This window comes from Gossypium hirsutum, chromosome A02 (genome assembly GCF_007990345.1).
Source record: "Gossypium hirsutum isolate 1008001.06 chromosome A02, Gossypium_hirsutum_v2.1, whole genome shotgun sequence".
Classification (NCBI taxonomy): Eukaryota; Viridiplantae; Streptophyta; class Magnoliopsida; order Malvales; family Malvaceae; genus Gossypium; species Gossypium hirsutum.
This window is the reverse complement of record NC_053425.1, coordinates 31,732,213-31,758,255: the sequence shown is the minus strand read 5'-3', so window position 1 is coordinate 31,758,255 and position 26,043 is coordinate 31,732,213. Positions and strand designations below refer to the sequence as shown.

Below are 26,043 nucleotides of genomic sequence, written 5' to 3'. Positions count from 1 at the left end.
AATGTGATATTATATATGTGGAAGTCGAAAATGTATAAGCTTGGAATCTATGTATACAAGTTCAATTCGATTAAGTTACAACGTCCGAAAGCCCTTTACGAACCTTAGGAATAGCTAGGATACATATGTCATGACATAGGATTTTCGATATGTGATTACGTGTAAGACCACGTCTGGGATGTTGGCATGGATATGTGATTACGTGTAAGACCATGTCCCATTGGCATCGTATTTGATTCGTGTAAGACCCTGTTTGAGATAGTGGCATCGATATGTGATTGCATGTAAGGACCACGTCTGGGACGTTGGCATTGTATGATATGTGTGATTATCCGAGTATCCTATTCAATTACAAATGGTTCAACGGGCAATAATAAGTTAAGACTGAATGCAAAATCGAGTTAAAAGGTTCAGGTAATGTATTCATAATAAGTTATGAAATTATGGTAAGTTAGATGTTTGAATTGATGATATAAATGTTACTTGTTAATGTGAACTACATGTATGCTTATGTGAAAATATACATTCAGTTTAATGGTGTATTCATGATGCAAATGAAAGTATATGTGTATATGAAAATCTATAATTGGCCAAATGTATAATATATGTAACCTTGTAATTGTGAGTTATATGCATTCATAGATGAATGAGTATATTCGGCCAAGGATATATAAGTGATCTTAGAAGTGAGAAATAATTATGATATTAACTACATGTGTATTCGGTCTATTTAGATTTGATGCATAGTTATATGTTTGATAAATGCATTATTTTGCAAGTTTGAAAATGTATATGAATATGATATAGTGATTCGATTTTTTTATAATGAATAATAAATGTTACTGAGTTATTTATTTGCTTATGGCTTACTAAGCTATAATAGCTTACTGTGTATGTTTGCCTCTGTTTTATAGATTTTGGATACTAGTTATGAGCTCGGGGATCGTCAGCAAAATCTATCACACTATCGACTGTTTCGATACTTTTATAAGTTGAACTCGAACTTATGGCATGTATAGGCTAGTATATATATTTTACTTTGGGGTATGTAAATATGAGCCACGTGAAAATGGCTTATTATTTTGTTAAGCTTGGATTTTTATGCTTTGATCAAGTGATGTTTATGTTTGGTTTTGATGTTTTAGCTATGGCTTATATATATAAGTATATATATATTTATATGTGAATCATGTTTGAAATATTAGCTAACGATGATGAATTTATTTCAAAGTATATGTGTATGGTATATTTGGTATGATGTGAAATTTACGAATAGATATTCTTGTTAATTAAAATGTATGTCATATATATGTAGTGTAACAACCCAAACCCGGCCCAGACATTACGGCCGAATTTAGTATGTCACATGGAGATGTTTCAAAAAAAACATGTGTTTATCTAAATTCCTTGTTTAGAGCTTAGCAAAAATCAGTTCTTGTTTTAAGTTAAAGTGAATGGAAGCTGTGCACCAGGTAGGAAGCCAGAAAAGAGGAGGTGAGTCTTATAGGACCGCTTAAGTACCAAGCTCTTCCCGGATCCAATCCTAGACATGCACACATCCATTGCCACACTTTAAGCAGGTTACGTGTCTACGAACATTAAAACAAGTTTAAGTCTGCTGAAAATATTTATTTTCTTGGAAAAACATTTACTTTGTGGAATCTTTGCGCGTCATTGTGATCTTTTAAAAACAAGTAGTTTTTTTATAAAACGAACCCTAGTGCTAACTAGTTTAATAATCCCCAAAATAAAATTAATTAAAAAGAGCGGCCTTATTACAACTTTAAGCATAATATAAATAATCCAAATTAAATGCTAAACTTATTAAATCCGGCAATCAATCTTCATGGCCACTCTGAATCCCGCCCAGCTCCAAGTCCACCAACTAGGGCTCACCTGCAAGTATGAAGAGGAAGGGGTGAGTTTGGGAAACTCAGTGCATACAGAAACCCATCCAAAGCCCAAATCAGCTCGAGCCCATTGGGCCTAAGCCCTATTCAAATAACAGTACACAGTGGACCGAAGCCCTTTTCAGAATACAGTAGCAAGGCCTTAGCCCCTTTTTACATAACAGTGTGGCCCATAGGCCCAGTTCAGTAACATAGGTAACAACAGTAGTAATGAATGCAAGCCCATTTGGGGAGACTACTCAACCCACCAACCGCTACACTGCACCCGTACCAGCCCTACACTCCATGTGGGGAATATCTCAACCCACCCAGCCCTACACTCCACAGTTGCAGCAACGCTGCTCAAATATCAGTAGGTTGAGGCAAAGCCTCCAGTACGTGGATGAACCACTTTCAACACTTCCTCCATTAATATCCCAATCCCATGCAATAGATATTAATAAAAGCATATCATGTAAAATACAATATTAAACAATCATGCAGTTTAGTCAATTTTAAACCCTAGGGGTATATCGGTAATTTTGCTCTTTAGGGGTAATTTCGTAACTTACGCAACTACCCACTCTGCCTCAGTAATTTTTAACAGTTTTATGCAATTTGGTTCCACCATCTAACTAATAGGCTAATTTGCCCATCTCTTACCCATATTGGTCCGTAAGCCCATTGGGCCAGTTTTGGCCCATTGAGGCCCTCTTTTTCTAAAGTACGTTAAGATGTCACACGAACTTACTTACCACCTTGCGGTGCTAGATCTAACAATTATTCTATGTCTTGAGAGCATTCGCATACTCACAAGCCCATAAAATGCCGGAATTTCGGCATTTCGGCTTTTGTCGAATTGAACTAAGAAAGGGTGTTCGGTACACACCTGATTCGCGACAACTGCTACTGAGATCTCTCCCAATGTCCTACAATTGATTAGCACAGTTCTTATTTACAAACCATAATCACTAAACCCACAACCTACTTATCCATGATCAAACCATGTCCCTAAAAGCCTTCGAAACCTTACCTTTTTGCCAAAATCGATAGCTAGCTCTGAATCCGATTGCTCCAACAACCCACGCCTTCACTCCAACACTTAAGAAGACACTAATCATTGACAGAAAACGTCAGTTAAAAACCCTTAGAGCCACATGCCCAAATCGACAGCCTCCCTAGATTTTAGGGACTTCGGCTTTTCCTAACTTTGTAAAATAGGACCAGATCTGAGATGATGAACACTTACCCCTTACTCCTTTTTGATCTCCACGCAATCTGGTGTAGATTTATCTTTCAAATGACGGTATAACTCGACTCCCAGAGTTTTGAAGTTTCGGCTATAAGCCCCCAAATTTATGGTTTTCGACTTTTAGGTGATGAAGGAGATGACAATGTGGGGCTATAACCTTGATGTAGAATTGCCAACAGGTATCTAGGGTTTAGAAAAGATGAATGTCATTTATTAGGCACAAAAATATTGATGGATTTGGCTTGGAAGAAATCGACTAGAGAGGAAGAAGAGAGAAAAGAAAAAACCTTGTGATGTCAGAGCAGAAAGAACGGCACCACTCAATACCCTAGGTGCCGAAATTCTAACCTCATAACCCTCTGCCGATTTTTCCCTCTTCAATTCCCAAAATTCGGCCAACTCCTAGCCTCTCTCCCAATCCCTTAAATCTCTCCCCTTATCACTCCTTAATCCAAGCGTTTAGACTGATTCAAACTTTCCTCTAGCAGAATCCACCTGGACTCCAACACTTACCCCTCCAGCACTTAAAAATAAATGCATCTATTTGTCAACACAGGGAATCAATCCCATGCTTTCCCCAATGCTCCACACGCTACCTTTTTAGGAGCCTAGTGGCGTCACCCTTGCCACTTTACTAAGGCTCTTTTTGTGATGCAATTTACCTATAACTCTATACAAGGGCCACCTAGCCAGAACCCCTAACTCCTAAGTCCAAAATTCAAAAATTCAACCGGGTTTTGGCCAACACATGGGCCTTCTATAAGCCCATTTACCTAATCAAAATGTTACATGTAGTGTGCTTAGTATATGATTATGGTTTAAAGTAATGATATATATAGCCTATGATCGTTTATTATGGTAAGCTTGTCATATTGGTATGTTTTGTATATGTTTATTTTTATGATTCAGCTCAAATGAAGTAAACATGATTCATGGATACATATATATATTTTGGTTGTGGCTTAATATTGGCTTATTTGGAATGCATGATTTGTATTATGGATTAGTTCAATCTAGTAAGCTTTATACAAGGTATATATGTTTGTTATGTTTGTTATAAGATTCGGTAAAGGGATAATGATAAACATAATGTATATTCGGCCATGTTACTAAATTATTTTAGAAGTGTTTTTATGGCATATTTTATGTGATGGAACAGTATGATTATTGTGTATATATTTGATGATTGAAATTATGACCATTTGGATAGTTAAAGACGTTAAGTTAATTTTATAATCGGATTGTTATAAGTAAAATAAGTGCACATACCAATGGTATGAGTATGTGTACTTGCTTATGTGAGTGCTATTTATGTATGATAATTAGTATGGGAATGGGGTGTACTTTGGTTTTTATTTTGTTCTCATTAAATGGTTTATAGTAATATGCTAAAATGCGCATTAAATATATATTGGCATGTATTCGATATATGTGTTTGAATGTCTTAAGGTATGCGCATGGAATTTGTCATGTATTAATCTATGTTATAATTCAATTATTTGAATGCTAGAAAGGAGATGTACATATGATCCGTACAATTGAGTTTATATTACCTTAAACATGAATAGTAATGATTGTCTCTCTCTTAAGCTATGTATTGGTTCGGTAATGCCTTATAACCCTAATCCGATGACGGATACGAGTTAAGGGTGTTACATCTGTTATCTGCATAGTTTTTAGATTTGTGTGATTAAACTATTTCAAACCTAACACGTCCCTGTTACCTCACATGAATGCTAAGTAACCTTTAGTAAATAAGGATCAGTAAAATGCATATTTACTAAGTAAAGGATTCTGAAAGGACCTAATGTGGTTTCCAAACTCATGAAAGATTGAGTTGCCATGGAATATTTTTCCGAATGTTATTAAGGATGTTGATAATAAATTGAATTTAATTAAAGTAATTGTCCTAGTTTATTTACATTATAATTTTTGCAAATTGTGTTTAATTTTGCTAAAATCTATTTCATTCATATAGTTTACATACTTCGGATAATTTGCATTAGGGATCATTGCATTTAGTTTAATATATTTATTTTAATCATCACTTCTTAATCATATTGTGTTTCTATTTACCAAGTTGTTAGTATAATTTTACAATTAAGTGATTTAACACAAATACAATCCCTGTAGAGACGATAACTCGATACCTACTTATTACTTGATAATGACTGTGTACACTTACACAAACCTACGCGTTACAAATTTTTGGCACCGTTGCTGGGGATTGTTAACTGTTACCATAGTCTATTTTTTTTGTGAAATTATTTACTTCCAATTTGGTTTGTTTCAGACATTACTAATTTATTCTTTTTAATTTTGTGATTTTCTTCTCAGATGTTTATGAGTATAGATCGAATTATCGATTTACTCCCTGTAGACCCTGAAATTGAGTGAACTTTCAGACAAAGAAGACGTGAATGAATAGCTCAAGGACAAGTCGAGATGGACCTTGGAAATCAGAATCAAGACCAAGGTAATGAACCCGATCGTGTACGAAATACCATCCTCATTTCCGATGATAGGGATCAATGCATCAGACAATATGCTGTGCCACTTTTCAGTGAGTTAAATCCAGGATTTAAAAGGCCAAATATTGAGGCAACCCAATTTGAATTGAAACCAGTGATATTTTGAATGCTCAAAAAGGTGGGCAAATTTAGTGGTATGCCCACGGAAGATCCACAACTCCACCTTCGATTGTTTATGGAGGTGAGCGATTCATTCAAGATAGCTAGTGTGATTGAAGATGCGCTGGAGTTGAAGTTGCTTCCATACTCATTGCGAGATCGAGCACGAGCATGGCTTAATTCATTGCCACCAAGTTCCATATCTGCATGGCAAGAATTAATAGAGAGATTTTTTGTTAAGTATTTCCCACCTAGCAAAAACGCTAAGTTGAGGAATGAGATCACAACTTTCCAACAATTAGATGACGAGTCTTTGTATGAGGCTTGGAAGTGATTCAAGGAGTTACTTCGTAAGTGTCCTCATCATGGGATTCCTCATTGTATCCAGTTGGAGACATTCTATAATGGTCTCAATGCACATACAAGATTGATGATATATGCTTCTGCGAATGGTACAATTTTATCTAAGTCTTATAATGAGGCTTATGAGATCATCAAAATGATCGCGAGTAATAAATAACAATGGACAACAAATCGAATAGCTTCAGGAAGACGTATAGTTAGAGTTCATGAAGTTGACACCCTTACTTTGTTATCAGCTCAAGTATCGTCTATTTCCTCTATGTTAAAATAGTTTACCGCTATTAATGCTAATAATTTTACAGCTCAACCACTAAGTTTGTTTGACGTAGTTTCGTGAGTGTACAATGGGAAAGGTCATTCTTTTGAGAATTGTCCATCAAATCCCGACTCAGTTTACTATGTAGGGAACCAACATCGAAATAGGAATGGACAAGGACCCCAGTCCAACTTCTGCAATCCTTCATGGCATAATCATCCTAATTTTTCTTGAAGCAACTAAGGAAATGGACCGAACAACAACCTATTACAGCATAGACCCAACTAATCTTAAGGGTTTAATAGCAAGCTCCAAGACCTCCTCAAGCTAAGGCATCAAACAGTTTGGAGAACCTCTTGAAAACGTACATGGCAAAGAATGACGTTTTGATCCAAAGCCAAGCAACATTGAAAAATTTGGAAAACAAAATGGGTCAGTTAGCTACGGAGCTTCGTAATAAACCACATGGAACCTTATCGAGCGATACTGAGAATCCAAGAAATTTGGGTAAAGAACATATCAAGGTAGTGGCATTGCGAAGTGGTAAAATTCTGGAACCCCGATTGATTGATGTCGAAGATAAACCCGTTGAGAAGAATTAACCAACTGTTGAAATTCCTACACCAAAAGAGTCAGAATCTGCAAAGACTAACAAGGTAAATCCTAACTTAGTGAATTTAGATACTTTAACATCTTCTTTGGATGCAGATTTACCTATTCAGAAGAGCTATCCGATTCAACCGAAAGTTCCATCACCTCCATACCCGCAAAGATTACAACAACACAAGCAGAAACAGGATGTGCAATTCAAGAAGTTTTTGGATGTTCTGAAGCAGTTACACATCAATATTCCGTTGGTGGAGGCTTTAGAACAAATGTCAAATTATGTGAAGTTTATGAAGGATATGCTATCCAAAAAGAAACAATTGAGTGAGTATGAGACTGTTGCCTTGACAAAGGACTACAGTGCATTCTTGTAGAACAAACTGCCACTAAAATTGAAAGACCCAAGAAGCTTTACTATACCCTGTAACATTAGTGAATCTTACTGTGGTAAAGCTTTGTGTGATTTAGGAGCCAGTATCAACTTGATGCCTAAGTCTATTTTCAAGATGCTAAGGATAGGTGAAGTAAGACCTACAACTATGACGCTTCAGCTAGCAGATAGATCTTTAGCATATCCCGAAGGAAAGATTGAGGATGTTTTGGTAAGAGTCGAAGGAAAGATCGAGAAAGTGTCGATCATCCTTGGGAGACCTTTCTTAACCACATGAAGAACGTTAATTGATGTGCACAAAGGTGAACTCACCATGCGAGTTCAAGACGATCAGGTAACCTTTAACAATCTTAAAGCGATGAAATTTCTCGATCCGACAGAAAATTGTTCAATTATGGAAGAGATAGAAACCTTGGTTTCTATGGCAATTTTGAAGAAGATCCATTGGAGAAAGCCTTAAATCTTGATTCTTTGGAGGATAAAGAAGGTGAAAAAAACATGGCTTTGATGGAAGCCAATCCAAGAAATTTTATTCAATCCACACGATTTGAACCATTGGAGTTAGAAGTCAGAGAATTTGTGCAACCTAAGTTGTTAATTGAAGAATCACCTAAACTTGAACTAAAGGTACTTTTTTCACATTTGAAATTCATGTATTTAGGTGACTGTTCTACTTTTCTAATGATTATTTCAACAGAACTGACGAAAGATCAAGAGGAGCAACTAATTGCTATTCTAATGAAATTTATGAAAGCAATTGGTTGGACTGTAGCTGATATTCAAAGTATAAGCCCTTATTTTTGCATGCATAAAATTATTTTAGAAGAAGGTGAAAGAGCTCGAATTGATGGGCAAAGGAGGCTCAATTCTATTATGAAAGAAGTTATGAGAAAGGAAGTGATCAAATGGTTTGATGCAGGAATCATCTATCCTATTTCAGATAGTTCGTGGGTAAGTCTGATGTAGTGTGTGCCAAAGAAAGGTGGAATCATGATTGTTGAAAATGAGCATAATGAGTTGATTCCAACGAGAATCATTACTGGTTGGAGAATCTGTGTTAATTACAGAAAATTGAATAAAGCCACTCGGAAGGACCATTTTCCGTTGCCTTTTATGGATCAGATGTTAGATCGACTAGCAGGTAATGAATTTTTTTGTTTTTTAGATTGCTATTCGGGATATAATTAAATAGTTGTAGCTTCAGAGGACCAACATAAAACAACCTTTACTTGTCCATACGGTACGTTTGCATTTCGACGAATGCGTTTTGGTTTATGCAATGCACCTGCAACATTTCAACGATGCATGATGGCAATATTCACTGATATGGTTGAAAATTTTGTTGAGGTTTTCATGGATGATTTCTCTGTTTTAGGTAACACTTATTGTAACAGTCCAGTTTAGACCCTAGTCAGAATTGTGGTTTTGGGACCACAAATCTGAGTTAGAAAAATATTTTAAATATTATTTTCTGTGTTTATAGTCTGTGGTTAAGCATGTGTGAAAGTTTCGTATGAAAGTTAGATCGTTTATTTTATTTGCAAAAAGAACTAAATTGCAGAAAATGCAAATTGTCCTTCTATTTGATTAATGGCCGAATTGATATGTCTTTATATTTGTAAAGTCCTTATGTTGTTAATATACCATTTACATGCTAAGTGGACAATAATGACCTTATATGTGAATGTTTTAAATGTCTATTAATCATGGGAAAAATGGTAATTATTGTATAATTAACCATTTAATAAAAGAAAACATGAAAGTGGTGTTATATTCATCCTTTTTCAGCCGAAAATAGAAGAAAATAATAGGGTTCTTGAGCTTTGAATGTTTGGCCATGCTAAAGCTTGATTAAAGGTTCGTTTGAGTTTGGTTTTTGATAATTTCTACATTTTTGTGATCGTTGCTTAGTAATCTATCAAGCCCATGTCTCAATTTTTGATTTTGTTGATGATTTTGAAATATGCCATTGATGCTTTTGCGAGCTTTGTGATGATAGTTGATGAAAAATGAAAGATATGTATTTGATAAGTATGTTTTGTCTTTGAATTTTTTTATGAATTTGAGTAATTTGGACTAAATTGTGAAAATGAGATGTTGAGGGACTAAAATGTGAAATAAATGAAATATTTGGGCTTATATGAACACCATAAAGATTCGGCTAAGAATGGGTGTAAGAAAATTTTGGGTATTTTTTTTTGTAAATTAGGGACTAAAGTGTAAAAATGTGAAAATGTGAGGGTTAATTTGTACAATGCCCTAAATATGTGTATTTGGATTGATTTGAATGAATGTGAGCTTGAATAAGTTAAATTTGAATGTGTTTAGATCAAGAACTAAAGAAAACAGAATTAGACCGCGGAAAGTCGAAAGTCGTAGAGTAATCGACTCCGTTCGTCCGAATCCGTACGTGGTAAGTCTATATACAAATAAATGTATTTGAAAAGGTTTATTTATGCTTATATGCTATTGAATTATGTTGAATGCCTTATTGAATTGAATAATAAGATATCTGAGAAAGTATCGACAAAGTTTTGACGTCCAAAAAGCCCCGTACGAACCCGAGGAATAGTTAGGATACATATGTCATGACATAGGATCCGATATGTGTTTTTGTGTAAGACCACATCTCGGATGTTGGCATCGACTTATGATTTGCGTGTAAGACTACATCTAGGACATTGGCATCGTACTTGATTTTATGTAAGACCCTGTCTGGGACAGTGGCATCGATATTTGATTACATGTTAGACCACGTCTGGGACATTGGCATTGTACGAGCTTTTTGAGTTATCTGCGTATCCTTATGATTCCGAATGATTCAATGGGCATTCCATGATACGAGTGATTATATAAAATGTGTATCCAATTCAGGTACATTTGAATTGTACACTATGTTGAGAATGAAAGGTTAGTACATGTACCTTTGTGAACATATGATATAATTATGAGAAAATATGTTATATGAGCATATGGATTGGAAATATGTGAATTGTATGTGAACTATGTAGTATATGCTAGTATCCTGGCCATGAAGTATATGTATTTTTATGATGTTTATATGCTTAAGTGGATAAGTTTATTTGTTTATGGCTTACTAAGCTTTTGAAAGCTTACTTTGTGTGTGTTTGCATTGTTTTATAGATATCGTAGCTATCGGGAGCTCGGGGATCATCAAAGATCATCACCACACTATCGAACCTTATTTTGATACCTTTTGAAAATGTATATATTGAAGTATGGCATGTATAGGCTAGAGATAGTTGAATATGTTTTGTGAAGTGTATATTTAGCCATGTGATATGGCTTAATTATGGTTGAACTTATGGCTAGAATTCGGTATATAATATGGGATGCAAATTATGCTTATGTGATATGTTTATGAATGACCAAATGAAATGCTCAATTTTGGTAAGTTTTGGTTTGTGGGTATTTGAGAAATTGGTAAGTTTATAGCATGTGATTGAATGAAGTAAAATGAGGTTATGAAGTAAATGCTTAGTTATGATTTTGTCTTATGTTTTGGCATAATTTAGTATGGCTACTAAGTTTGAATTTGGTTGATAATAACATGGCATGAATGATGTATGTTTTGGTAGTAAAATTGGTTGAAATTATAGTGCAAATGTGCTTGGTTTGATGCTTGTAGCTTTGACCCAAATTGGGTGGCAAATTAGCTTTTCGAATAGCCTATTTTTGTCCACACGGGCAGAGACACAGGTGTGTGTCTCATCTGTGTGTGACACACGGTCATGTTACACGGCCGTGTGTCCCCTAGGGTACCCTAAAATTTTAAGTCAGGCTTGAGCACGACCAAGGCAAACGGGCGTGTGGTTACCATGTGACCCAAGTCAGTTTCGACCACGGCCAAGGCACATGTGGGTGTCTTGTGGCCGTGTGAACAAGTCAGTATGTATGCCCTGTTTTGACATGGCCTAAACAAATGGGCGTGTCTAAAGCAGTGTGAGGAACACGGCCTATTCACACGGGTGTGTGACCTGTACAACTTTGATAAATGTTTAAGTTTTGAAAAATTTTGTATGAGCTCGGTTTAGTCCCAACCCCTTTTTAAAGCATGTTTTATGTCTCGTTAACCTAAATAAAGGACTCTATAATGATGTTTGACTATGTTTGTAGATGATATTATTGAATTGTTTGTAAAATGTTCTGATTTTTCCAGTAATGCCTTTAACCTAGTCTGGCGACAGATGCAGGTTAGGGGTGTTACATTTTTTTGTATCAGAGCTATGGTTTAGTCGATTCTAGGACTAACATAGCGTTTGTGAGTCTAGCTATACATGCCATATTTATGAACTGTGATAGTATGATGAACCCTAACAATGAAACTGTGTTTTTATATAGCAAATGGATCCCGAATGAGTCGTAGTTGACGATGTTGAGAGCAATGCGCCTGTTCCCGCGCACGGGACAGTGCCATCCGACTCTAGACCAGCTACAAGTAGCCATGATGGAGAGGCTAGACAAGCCTTTTATCAAAGGATGAAGGATTGGTTCATCCAATAGATTAGAACTAATCCGATTGTACAACAATCCCCAATTCCACTTATTCTTCAACAAGTCCCTGTTATGCCAAAAGCTAATCCAACTTAGTTAAATAAGCCCCCAAGTGATAAAATTAGAAAATATGGGGCCGAAGAATTTCATGCTACTACGAATGATGATGCTGGAAGAGCTGAGTTTTGGTTAAAGAACACGATATGAATGTTCGATGAATTGTCTTTGAATCTGGATGAATGCATAAAATGTGCCGTTTCACTTCTGAGAGATACGGTGTATCACTGGTGGAAGACTTTGATATTGGTAGTTTCGAGAGAGCGAGTCACTTGGGATTTCTTCCAAGTTGAATTCCGAAAGAAATACACCAGTCAAAGATTTATCGATTAGAAACATAAAGAGTTTCTTGAGCTTAAACAGGTTGTATGTCTGTTATAGAATACGAGTGAGAATTTGTGAGATTAAGCCAATATGCATGAGAATATGCCTCGACTGAAGCAATTATGTGTAAAAGATTCGAGGATGGTTTGAATGAAGATATCCATTTGTTAGTTGGGATTCTAGAGATAAAAGAATTTGTTGTACTTGTTGAACGAGCTTGTAAAGCTGAAGAACTCAGGAAAGAGAAAAGAAAAGCTGATTCAGAAGCTAGAGAAGTACAAAAGAGATCATCGAGCAAGTCATTTCAGTCTGCATCAAAGAAGTTTCGATACGATTATAGCCGTTCAAAGGCTAATGTGGGACATTTGAGTAGAGATCATGCTAGATCACATTTGAGTTTCAGAGCTCCAGCTACATCGTTGCCAATATTGGAAATGATCGATCTGATCGCCTTAAGTGCAAACACTATGGTAAAAGGCATCCCGACAATTGTAGACTGTATGATCGAGCTTGTTTCAAATGTGGATCATTAGACCATTTTATCTCTGATTGCCCCGAATCTGTTGAGTAAGAGATTGTGTAAAATCCGTGGCCAAGTGGCAATACATCTCGTGGTAGACCTCCCAGAAATACAGCAAATGTGAGTGGCAGTCAGAGGGGAACAAATGACACTACTGTTAGATCTGAGTCTCGTGCACCTACTAGAGCCTATGCCATTAGAGCTCGTAAGGAAGTTTCGTCTCTAGATGTGATTATGGTATTTTCACACTTTATGATACTTCTATGATTACTTTGATAGATCCTAAATCAATGCATTCTTATATATGCATGAATTTAGTGAATAGTAAGACTCTGCCTGTAGAGTCTACTGAATTTGTAATTAAAGTATCAAACCCCCTAGGCAGATGTGTTTTGGTTGATAAAGTTTGCAAGAGTTTCCCGTTAATGTTTCAAGACATTTGTTTTTTGGCCCATCTGATGTTATTACCTTTTAATGAGTTTGATATAATTCTGGGTATGGATTGGTTAACTTTGCATGATGCTGTTGTGAATTGCAAACAGAAAACTATTGATTTGAGATGTAAGAATGATGAAATAGTTCAAATTGAATCTAGTGATTTGAATGGCTTGCCTGCTGTGATATCTTCGACGAAAGCTTTGAGTATTGTGAGAAAAGGTGGTAAAGCTTACTTTGCTTATGTAATGGATTCGAAAGTGTCAGAAAAGAAAGTTGAATCAGTGCCTATTGTCTTTGAATTCCCTGATGTGTTTCTTAAAGTACTTTCGAGATTACCTCCGATACGAGAAGTTGAATTTGGCATTGAATTAGTATCGGGAACTACTCCGATTTTGATAGCTCCATATAGAATGACTCTGACCGAGTTAAAAGAATTAAAGTCTCAATTGCAAAGGTTAACTGATACAGGGTTTGCTAGACCAAGTTTCTCACCCTAGGGTGCACCAGTTCTGTTTGTGAAAAAGAAAGATGGTATGATGAGAATGGGCATTGATTATTGTCAGTTGAACAAAGTAACTATTAAAAACAAGTACCCCCTGCCTCGAATTGACGATTTGTTTGATCAGTTAAAAGGAGCTATTGTAACAGTCTGGTTTTGACCCTAGTCGGAATAGTGGTTTCGGGACCACAAATTCGAGTCCAAAAAATATTTTAATATTATTTTCTGTGTCTGTGATATGTGAATTTATGTCTATGAAATTTCTATGATTTAATTTGTCTGTTTCTATACTTAATTATGAAAAAAAATTAAATCACGTAAAGTGTAAAAGTTGTCTGTTGTTTATTAAAAGTGCCTATTTGTTTTGGCTCATTAAAGGTAAGGTCCTTATGATGAAATAAATCCAATTATATGATAGTGGAATATATGGTTTGGCATAATGGTTAATATGGTTATTTTTAAACGGTGGTTAGGTAAATGGTTTATGTAATAGCCCAAAATTGGGTCTAGTTGGAACAGAGGTTTCGGGACCACAAAATCTGAGATAGAAATAATTATTTTATAATTATTTTTAGGTCTATGATATGATTTCATGATTATGTGAAAATTTCGTGAAGAAATTCTATGCATAAAGTGCTCAATTTGAAGTTAGGGACTAAATTGAATAAGTTGTAAAACTTGCATTCTAGAAGTTTCTAGTATGAAATTGCTTTGAAATATTAATTAGGAGGTCTTAAATAGAAATTTTACCAATTTCTAAGTGATGGACAAAAATTGGACATAGATGGAATTTTTGAAAGTTTAGTAAGGAAGGGCATTTTGGTCATTTGGTAATTAAAAGAAATAAAAAGGGAAAATAAAGCCAAAATTGACTCATCTTTCTCATGGAGACTGAAATTAGCATGGGGGAAGCCATGGATAGGGTTTTCAAGCTTTCCAAGCTCAATAGTAAGTCCGTTATAACCCTGTTTTTCAAGTTCTTTACGTTTTTAGAATCCCGGTAAATTGATTAAGCTTATTCTAGTAATAATTTAAGCTATGGTTCATATTTGGAAAAATACCCATAGGTGAAATGTGTTTATTTTGTTGTTTTATAATAGAATATGAGGTTTTAAATTATGTTAGACAACTTGTGCTACTCGGTTTTGAGTGAAAACGAGTAAAAGGGCTTAATCGGTAAAAATACCTAATAGTCATAAGTATATGTTAGAGTGAGAATTTGACGTTTCCATAGAAGGGAAAAGTGATCAGTATGTCATAAAACATAAGAATAAGGGATGAAGTTTAATTACCGAGCCTAGGGGCAAAAGCGTAAATATGCAAAAGTTTAGGGGCAAAATTGTAATTTTTCCAAAGTTTGAGTTAAGACTGTTTTGAATAGTACATTCATTAAATAAGTAAAATATGATGTTTTAGATCCCGGAAAACGAGATTTGAACCTAAAATGAAAGAAAAATCGAAAATTGGGAAAGTTAGTAAAATGGTCGTTTTAGTACCGAGGTAAGTTCATATGTATAATAAGCATTAATTTATGAATGTTTCAATGTAAAATTGATATATTCATTATGATTTCTGAGGTGTTGAAATTATGTAAGTTGGTATGATAATAATACAGCAATAATGCTGTAATTTATATTTGAAAGTTAAATTTAGTGAATTAATTGAATTATATTAAATTAAATGATTATGGTGCCAAGTTTATGAATTGATTTAAAAATATGTCTATGGTACATGAACTGCATTGAATTATCATACATAAATGTGATTTCTATGATTATGGATATTATGGGAAATTGTAAGTTCATATGATTTTTAATAAGGCAATGTGTAATTTAATGTTATTGCCTTGATATTAAATGAGATGTAAATTTATATGTAAGTAATACATCAATATTACTTGTATTATGATATTTTATAATAATATTGGAAATATGTTTGTGGATAATTACTTGATTGGTGAAATTGTTGGAAAGAGAGAGAAATCCCGGTTGAACCTTCTGAAAGAGTGGATGATACAGATAGTATGTAGCTAGGTCACATGTATGGTGCTGAGTGCACATCATGTGTACAAGAGAGCTACAAGACATTATGATGTAGCTAGGTCGCATGGGTGATACTATGTGTACACCATGTAGACAAGAGAGCTATTGGATATATGTAGCTAGGTCGCATGCGTGGTTCCAGGTGAAGGACACCATGTAGACAAGAGAGCTACGAGATAAATTGGCTAGGTCACATGGGTGGTACTGAGTGTTCACCATGTGTACAAGAGAGCCAAACTATATGACGGGTGGAGCTATGTGCTGAAACCACCAAGTATCAAGGATTGATCCGAAGTGTTCAACGGGAGACTCTCTATGTATTGTTTTGTCAGTTTTGTGATGAATAAGTGCAGGAACTTGATTATGTGAATGATGTCTTCATTAAGTGACCAGGATGTGGTGAGGTTATAAACAAGTAAGTTATACATGAGGATGATTTTATGGTGACCTTATGATCATGGGCCTATACTTGTGATGTATGAAATGTGGTGAAAATGATTTGTGATATGTATGTTAAAATAAGGTTAATACAAAGAAAGTGTGAAAAAGTGAATTAGCAATAAAACTGTTTTGGACAGTAGCAGTGATGTGATTTTGAAAAATCACCAAAAATAGTAGAAATTGAATCAGAGACTGAATGAGATATCAAATTAAAGCTTAATGAGTCTATTTTCATATAAAAAAACAGATAAAGAAAACAAGTTCTATATTTTGAGATATTTATGTTTTTGTGAGACTGGTTTAGAATGATTACGTGATCCCCTGTTCTGACTTTGGAAAATCACAAAAATTTGGATAAAAATAATTAGAGGCTTAAACTTATATTTTACAATCCTAAATGAGTCTATTTTCAAGATAAATCAACAAGAACATTATCCGAGTTCTGTACTGTGAGATAATTAATTTTTAGTGAAGAGAGGTCAGAACTGTCAGAAAGTGAAACAGGGGAGATTTTAATGAATAAACTGTACTAATTGGCTACACCAAAAATTATGAAAATTTTATGGTACGAAGATATGTGAGTCTAGTTTTAGGGGAAATTTACGGATCTTAGTTTGGATCTCTGTAGCTCAAATTATAAATAAGTAAGTGACTATGACTCGTGTGGACAGTTTGATGTGTGCATTTATTAGTAAATTGTGAAATTGAACTTACAAGAATGCTATATACATTAAGGATGTGGAATGGAGAGGAGGAGGAGGAAAATAAATATATGTGGAATACATGAAAACTATGGTATATGAAATATTGATATAATGAAATAAATGATATGTGTTTATAAGAAAACAGAAAGAGAATGATATGTATCATGACATGTATATATATATGACTAGTCTCAATGTAATGCTTGTTCGGTATGGAGTTGAATTGAAATGTTTTAGGCAAACATGTTATTTGTGTATCTGAATTGTGGTATTTTATAAAGATATGATCTAGTTTTAAATATGAATGCTTGATGATTAAGCTGAAGATATTTTGTAAGATGATAATCTTGGTATAAATGTATAAGTGGTACTATAATAAACAAGGTAAAATGAGTATGAGAGACACATGTATGATGACATACAAATGCTATGTTTGTGGTTTAATTGAGAATATTTAATCATTAAATGAATACCATGTTATATGCTTTTGATTTTGTATAAGTGTGTAAGAGATTAAGGTTGACCAAAGCTTGGAAAATAGCCTAGGTATATTCCACACAGGCAAAGACACGACCATGTGTCTCAGCCGTGTATGGAACACGACTTTGGGACACGGGCGTGTGGAACCTTAAAGCATGAAATTTCCAAGATTTTCGTAAGTTCTCGATTTAGTCCCGAACCCTTTCTAAAGTATGTTTTGGGCTTCGTAGACTCAAATAAGGGACTATGTGTAAGTGAATGAATATTTTGAAATATGAATGAAATTTTATGGCCCGTATTTTAGTTTAATGTTTGTATGTTTGTCCGATAACACCTCGTACCTTATCCCGGCCTGGGGTACGGGTAAGGGGTGTTACAGTTTATTAATGTATATTATAATAAAACCAAAGCATAAAATATTTCCATTATGCTTCATCTTTGCCGAAAATTAGAAGAAAAAGGAAGCCATTGAAGCTTCAAGGTATTCGGCCATTGCAAGAGTGAATAGGTTAGTCTATTTTGTTCGGTTTTTGATGATTTTTACGTTTCTGTGATTGCTGCTTTGTGTTCTTCAAAACTCATGTATGAATTTTTGTTTCTGTTAAAGATTTCATGAAATGCCATTGTTGATATCATGAGTTTTGTGATGTTTTTGGATGAATTATAAAGGCTTGGTAGATGATTTATAAGTTTTGTAATTGAATTTTGATGAAATAGAGCTATTTGGGCTAATTTGTGAAAATAAGGTTTTGAAGGACTAAATTGTGAATTAAATGTGTTATTTGGACTTGTATGGAAGCCATGTATATTCGGCTAAGCTAAAGTCTTGGTGAATTTTGCATATTTGTGATTTTGTGGAAAATGGACTAATTGTCAAAGTGTGAAAATGTAAGGGCAAAAAAGAAAAGTGTGCTAAATATGTGTTCATGGATTCTTTTGAGTGAAACGAATGATTGAATCGTTGAATTTGAATTGTATTAGATTAAGAATAAAGAAAATCGGACTTAGATCGAGGGAAGTCCAAAATAGTTGAATAGTCGACTCATTCCGTCCGAAATCCGTACGAGGTAAGTCAAATTACAATTACGTGTTAAACTGATTAAATTCTGCATATGCAAACTTTAATTTGTATTGGATGGCCTTGAGAGCCTGATGAATACCTTTTGAGTAAATTCTGTAAATATGTTGGTATCCGAAAAGCTTTGTATGCTTCTAAAGGAACGTTGACATCTATCTGAGATATCGTGTAAGATCGTGTCCTAGGACACATGCCTCGATTGATATTTACGTATAAGACCATGTCTGGGACATCGGCATCGTATCTGATTTCGTGTAAGACCCTGTCTGGGATAGAGACATCGATATTGAATTACATGTGAGTATCAGTATCGTATCTGAACTGTCTGATGATAGAGTACGAAATATGAGAATGATTATATGAAATGTATAACCTATACAAGTATGTTTGTATTGTATTAAATTTCTGAATATAAAAGATTCTGTCTCTGTGAAATATGTATAGAATTTGGAAATGAGGCACGACATATAAGCAAACAAAGGAGCATGGTTAAGTTTATGAATTATTGAATGAAATAGTTATAAATCTTTATGGTTGAATTGTACTTATAAGCTTTAGTAGTTAGACCAATTGTATTTGGCTTACTAAGCTCCTTGTAGCTTACTCTGTGTGATTTCTGTCTGTTTTATAGTTATCGTATCTACTAAAGGCTCGGGGATATTCGAGGATCGTCACCACACTATTGAACTCATTTTGGTACTTTTGAAAGTGTAAATTTTAAAGTGTGGCATGTATAGGCTAGAATGTCTAAGTATGTAAGTTTTGAATTGTATATATGTTAGGCAATGAGAGTTGGCTAACAAATGATAAGTTTGTGCATAGTTTTGGTGTATGTTTGTAATGTGCTATGTTCTACTTTGATTTGGCCATTTTGAACATAGAATTGGTTGAAAATTTTGGTATGATTGATGTATATTATTTCTTGTAGGATTGAACCCAAAAAAGGGTGGCAAAATTGACTTAAACCAAGCCTGCTTTATACCACACGGTCAAGGGCCACGGGCATGCTTTGCGGCTGTGTTTGCTTGGTACTATCCTCTTAAAAATCACACGGCTTTGACACACGGGCGTGTCATATAGCCGTGGGCATAAGTTAGTAGCTAGCCAAGTATTACACGGCCATAGCACACGGGAGTGTCTATTGGCCGTGGGTGAAAGTTGGTATGCCTACTCTGTTTTGGCACAGCTGGTTCAAATGGGTGTGTTTGATGCTCGTGTAAGGCACACGACCTGGTTGCACGGGCGTATGACCTTAACAGTTTTGAAAGATTTTATTAAGTTCTGAAAATTCTAAATGTATTTGGTTTAGTTCTGACCTTTCTTAAATGTATGTTTTAGGTATCGTAGACCATCTTAATGAATGAATTGTTGATGAATGCCTCTTTATTAATGATATTTAATATCTATTATTCTGTATTGTTCTGTAATGTTCTGTTCATCCGGTAATGCCCTTACCTATTCCGGCGACGGTTACGGGATAGGGGTGTTACAGCTATTGTCTTTTCAAAGATAGATTAGAGATTGGGCTATTATCAGTTGCAAGTAAAAGATTCAGACATTCTGAAAACTGCATTCAGAATAAGGTACGGCCACTATGAGTTTTTAGTTATGCCTTTCGGATTAACTAATGGACCTACTATCCTTATGGATTTGATGAATAGAATTTTCAGACCGTATTTAGATCAATTTGTTGTCGTATTCATTAATGACATATTGATTTATTCACGTGATGAATCTGAGCATGCTAAGCATTTGAGAATAGTGCTATAGACTTTACGAGATAAGCAATAATATGCGAAGTTTAGCAAATGTGAATTTTGGTTACGAGAAGTCAGATTTCTGGGCCATATAGTGTCAGCATTGGTTATCCGAGTTGATCCGAGCAAAATTTCAACTATTTTGGATTGGAAGCCTCCAAGAAATGTCTCTGAAGTTTACAATTTTCTAGGGCTTGCCAGTTATTATAGATGATTCGTAAAAGGCTTTTTGATGATTGCGACTCTGTTGACGAAGTTAATTCAGAAGGATGTGAAATTTGAATGGTTTGAAAAGTGTCAGAAAAGCTTTGATCAGTTAAAGGCCCTCTTGACTGAAGCTCCAGTATTAGAACAACCCGGATTGGGTAAAGAATTTTTTATCTACAGTGATTCTTCGTTGAACAGTCTGGGATGTGTTTTGATGCAGGAAGGTAAAGTTATAGCCTATGCCTTGAGACAACTAAAACCGCATGAAAGGAACTATCTGACGTATGACCTTGAGTTAACTACGATCGTATTTGCTTTGAAAATTTGGCGCCACTATCTGTTCGGTGAGAAATGTCACATATATTCTGATCATAAGAATTTGATATACCTGATGACTCAGAAAGATTTGAATCTGCGACAGAGAAGATGGCTGGAACTATTAAAAGACTATGAGCTTGTGATTGATTATCATCCAGGAAAAGCAAATGTTGTTGCTGATGCTTTAAGTCGAAAATCACTTTTTGCTCTACGTGCGATGAATGCTCATTTGGTTGTATCCAATGATCATTCAGTTTTAGCCAAATTGAAAGCAAGATTTTTATTCATTCAACAGATTATCGAAACTTAGAAGATTGATAACGAGATAATAAAAAAACGAGCTTAGAGTGATTTAGATTCTAATTCAGAATTCAAAGTTGATAAAGTGATTGTTTGAGATTTAGAGATCGGATTTGTGTTCCAAGAAATCTAGAGTTGATTTAGATGATTTTGAACGACGCTTACAACAGTCATTTATCTGTTCATCCAAGTAGTACGAAAATGTATAATGAGCTAAAACAGCTTTATTGGTGGCCTGGTATGAAGCGTAATATCTCTCAATTTGTTTCTAAATATTTAATCTGTCAGCAAGTTAAAGCTAAACATCAAGTGTCATCTAGTTTGATACAACTGATTATGGTTCCAGAGTGGAAATGGGATAGAGTGACGATAGATTTTGTTTCGGGTTTGTCCCTATCTCCGAGAAAGAAAGATGCTATCTGAGTTGCGGTTGATCAATTGACGAAATTAGCTCATTTTATTCCGGTACGATTTGATTACTAACTTGATAAGTTAGCTGAGTTATACATTTTCAATATTGTGACGCTACATGGTGTGCCATTGTCTATTGTATCAGATAGAGATCTGAGATTCACATTGCGATTTTGGAAGAAATTGCAAGATGCTTTGGGTATGAAATTTCACTTCAGTACTGCTTTTCACTCGCAAAACCGAGTGGATTATTTAGATACTCGAGGATATGTTAAGATGTTTCATTCTTGAGTTTAAAGGTACGTGGGAACAGTATTTTCCTTTGATTGAATTCGCTTATAATAACAATTTCAATCGAGTATTAAAATGGCACCATACGAAGCCTTATATGATCGCAAATGTTGTACACCTTTGTATTGAACTGAGCTCAGTGAGAATAAGATACACAGGGTCGATTTGATAAAAGAGACTAAACAGAAAGTAAAAGTGATTTAAGATAGTTTGAAAGCAGCTTCTGATTGTCAGAAATCTTATGCAAATTTGAAACGAAAAGACATTGAATTTGAGATCGGCGACAAAGTGTTTTTGAAAGTCTCACCATGGAATAAAGTACTTTGGTTTGGTAGAAAAAGGCAATTTGAGTTCGAGGTTCATTGGGCCGTATGAAATTATAGAGCGTATCAGACCGATTGCGTATAGATTGTTGTTGCCAGCAGAGTTAGAAAAGATTCAGGATTATTTTCACGTATCGATGCTTAGACGATACAGATCCGATCCTTCACATGTAATTCCTTCGTCTGAGATTGAGATTCAATATGATGTGACCTACGAAGAAGAACCGATCTGTATCTTAGCTCGCGAGATTAAATAACTGCGAAATAAGAAAATTTCATTGGTAAAAGTAATGTGGCATAGACACGGAGTTGAAGAGGCTATGTGGGAGCCTGAAGATATTATGAGACAGAAATATCCGATCTTATTCAATGGTAAGATTTTCGAGGACGAAACTCCCTAAGGGAGAGAATTGTAACAGTCCAGTTTAGACCTTAGTCAGAATAGTGGTTTTGGGACCACAAATTTGAGTCAAAAAAATATTTTAAATATTATTTTCAATGTTTACAGTATGTGGTTAAGTATGTGTGAAAGTTTTGTATGAAAATTTGATCATTTGTGTGTTTAATTTACAAAAAGAACTAAATTGCAGAAAATGCAAAATTGTCCTTCTATTTGATTAATGGCTGAGTTGATGTTTCTTTATATTTTTGAATTCCTTATGTTGTTAATATACCATTTATATGGTAAGTGGACAAAAATGACCTTATATGTTAATGTTTTAAATGTTTATTAATTATGGGCAAAATGGTAATTATTGTATAATTAAGTATTTAATAAAAGAAAACATGAAAGTGGTATATACTCATCCTTCTTCAACCGAAAATAGAAGAAAATAATAGGGTTCTTGAGCTTTGAATGTTCGTCCATGCTAAAGCTTGATTAAAGGTTCGTTTTTGTTTGTTTTTTATAATTTCTACGTTTTTGTGATCGTTGTTTAGTAATCTATCAAGCCCATGTCTCAATTTTTGATTTTGTTGATGCTTTTGAAATATGCATTGATTCTTTTGTGAGCTTTGTGATGATAGTTGATGAAAAATGAAAGATATGTATTTGATAAGTATGTTTTATCTTTGAATTTTTTATGAATTTGAGTAATTTGGACTAAATTGATAAAATGAGATGTTGAGGAACTAAAATGTGAAATAAATGAAATATCTGGGCTTATATGAACGCCATAAAGATTCGGCAAAGAATGGATGTAAGGAAATTTTGAGTATTTTGTGATTTTGTAAATTAAGGACTAAAATGTAAAAAATTGAAAATATGTGGGTTAATTTGTAAAATGCCCTAAATATGTGTATTTGGATCGATTTGAATAAATGTGAGCTTGAATAAGTTAAATTTGAATATGTTTAGATCAAGAACTAAAGAAAACAGAATTAGATCGAGGAAAGTCGAAAGTCGTAGAGTAATCGAATCCGTTCGTCCGAATCCGTACGTGGTAAGTCTATATACAAATAAATGTATTTGAAAAGGCTTATTTATGCTTATATGCTATTGAATTATGTTGAATGCCTTATTGAATAGAATATAAGATATCTGAGAAAGTATCAACAAAGTTTTGATGTCCGAAAAGCCCTGTACGAACCCGAGGAATAGTTAGGATACATATGACATGACATAGGATCCGATATGTGTTTTTGTGTAAGACCACATCTGGGATGTTGGCATCGACTTATGATTTGTGTGTAAGACTACGTCTAGGATGTTGGCATCATACTTGATTTCATGTAAGACCTTGTTTGGGACAGTGGCATTGATATTTGATTACATGTTAGACCACGTCTGGGACATTGGCATTGTACGAGCTTTCCGAGTTATCCACGTATCCTTATGATTCCGAACGATTCAATGGGCATTCCATGATATGAGTGATTATATGAAATGTGTATCCAATTCAGGTACGTTTGAATTGTACACTATGTTGAGAATGAAAGGTTAGTACATGTACCTTTGTGAACATATGATATAATTATGAGAAAATATGTTATATGAGGATATGGATTGGAAATATGTGAATTGTATGTGAACTATGTAGTATATGCTAGTATCCTGGCCATGAAGTATATGTATTTTTATAATGTTTATATGCTTAAGTGGATAAGTTTATTTGTATATGGCTTACTAAGCTTTTGAAAGCTTACTTTGTGTGTGTTTGCATTGTTTTATAGATATCGTAGCTATCGGGAGCTCGAGAATCATCAAGGATCGTCACCACACTATCAAACCTTATTTTGGTACCTTTTGAAAATCTATATATTGAAGTATGACATGTATAGGCTAGAGATAGTTGAATATGTTTTGTGAAGTGTATATTTAGCCATGTGATATAGCTTAATTATGGTTGAACTTATGGTTAGAATTTGGTATATGATATGTTATGCAAATTATGCTTATGTGATCTGTTTATGAATGACTAAACGAAATGCTCAATGTTGGTAAGTTTTGGTTTGTGGGTATTTGACAAATTGGTAAGTTTATAGCATGTGATTGAATAAAGTAAAATGAGATTATGAATTAAATGCTTAGTTATGATTTTGTCTTATGTTTTGGCATAATTTAGTATGCCTATTAAGTTTGAATTTGGTTGATATTAACATAGCATGAATGATGTATGTTTTGGTAGTGAAATTGGTTGAAATTATAGTGCAAATGTGCTTGGTTTGATGCTTGTAGGTTTAACCCAAATTGGGTGGAAAATTGGCTTTTCAAATAACCTATTTTTGTCCACATGGGCAGAGACACGGGAGTGTGTCTCAGCTATGTGTGACACACGGTCATGTTGCACGGCCGTGTGTCCCTTGGGGTGCCCTAAAATTTTAAGTCAGGCTTCAGCATGGCCGAGGCACACGGGCGTATGGCTAGCCGTGTGACCCAAGTCTGTTTCAACCATGGCCAAGGCACACGGGTGTGTCTTGTGGCTGTGTGAACAAGTCAGTATGTATGCCCTGTTTTGACACGGCCTAGACACACGGGCGTGTCTAAAGCCATGTGAGGCACACGGCCTGTTCACACGGGCATGTGGCCTATACAACTTTGATAAATGTTTAAGTTTTGAAAAATATTATATAAGCTCGGTTTAGTCCTAGCCCCTTTTTAAAACATGTTTTAGGTCTCGTTGACCTAAATAAGGGACTCTATAATGATATTTGACTATGTTTGTGGATGATGTTATTGATTTTTTTGTAAAATGTTTTGATTTGACCGGTAATGCCTTTAACCCTAGTCCAGCGATGGATATGGCTTAGGGTTGTTACACTTATGATATTTGTTTGTGTAATTGGGCTAAGGTACTGAAGAGATGAGAAGAGATGAATCTTGTCCTTAACTGGGAAAAATGTCATTTTATGGTTAAGGAAGGGATTGTCTTAGGGCATAAAATCTCAAGGTGAGGAATTGAAGTCGATAAAGTAGAGGTGGATGTAATTGAAAGATTACCAGCCCCAATTAATGTAAAAGGAATCAGAAGTTTCTTAGGCCATGCCGATTTTTACCTAAGGTTTATCAAAGATTTCTAGAAAATTTCAAAACCGTTGTGTTTGTTGTTAGAGAAAGATACAATGTTTGATTTCAACAAAGCATGTTTGTAAGCTTTTGAAGATATGAAAAAATGGTTAATCTCAGCCTCAATAATCGTTACCCCTGATTGGAGCTCACCTTTTGAGTTGATGTACGATGCAAGTGATTATGTCGTTGGAGCTATGATGGGTCAAAGAAGAAACAAAGTGTTCCACCCTATTTACTATGCAAGTAGAACTTTGACGAGAGCCCAGCTCAATTATACGGTAACTAAAAAGGAACTCTTTGCTATAGTTTTTACTTTTGACAAATTCCCCTCATATCTTATAGGTACCAAAGTTACCGTATTTACTGACCATGCGGCCATTAAATACTAGCTCATAAAGAAATATGCGAAACCAAGGCTAATTCGTTGGATACTTTTGTTCCAA

General features: G+C 34.8%; 1 non-coding gene across 1 annotated transcript; it reads right to left on the bottom strand.

Annotated features, from left to right (window-relative positions):
- Positions 1–6,036: 6,036 nt before the first annotated feature.
- On the bottom strand, positions 6,037–6,143 carry LOC121216862 (small nucleolar RNA R71). The gene has a single exon (XR_005913067.1). It is a non-coding gene; the product is annotated as a small nucleolar RNA R71 (small nucleolar RNA).
- Between the last annotated feature and the right edge of the window lie 19,900 nt (positions 6,144–26,043).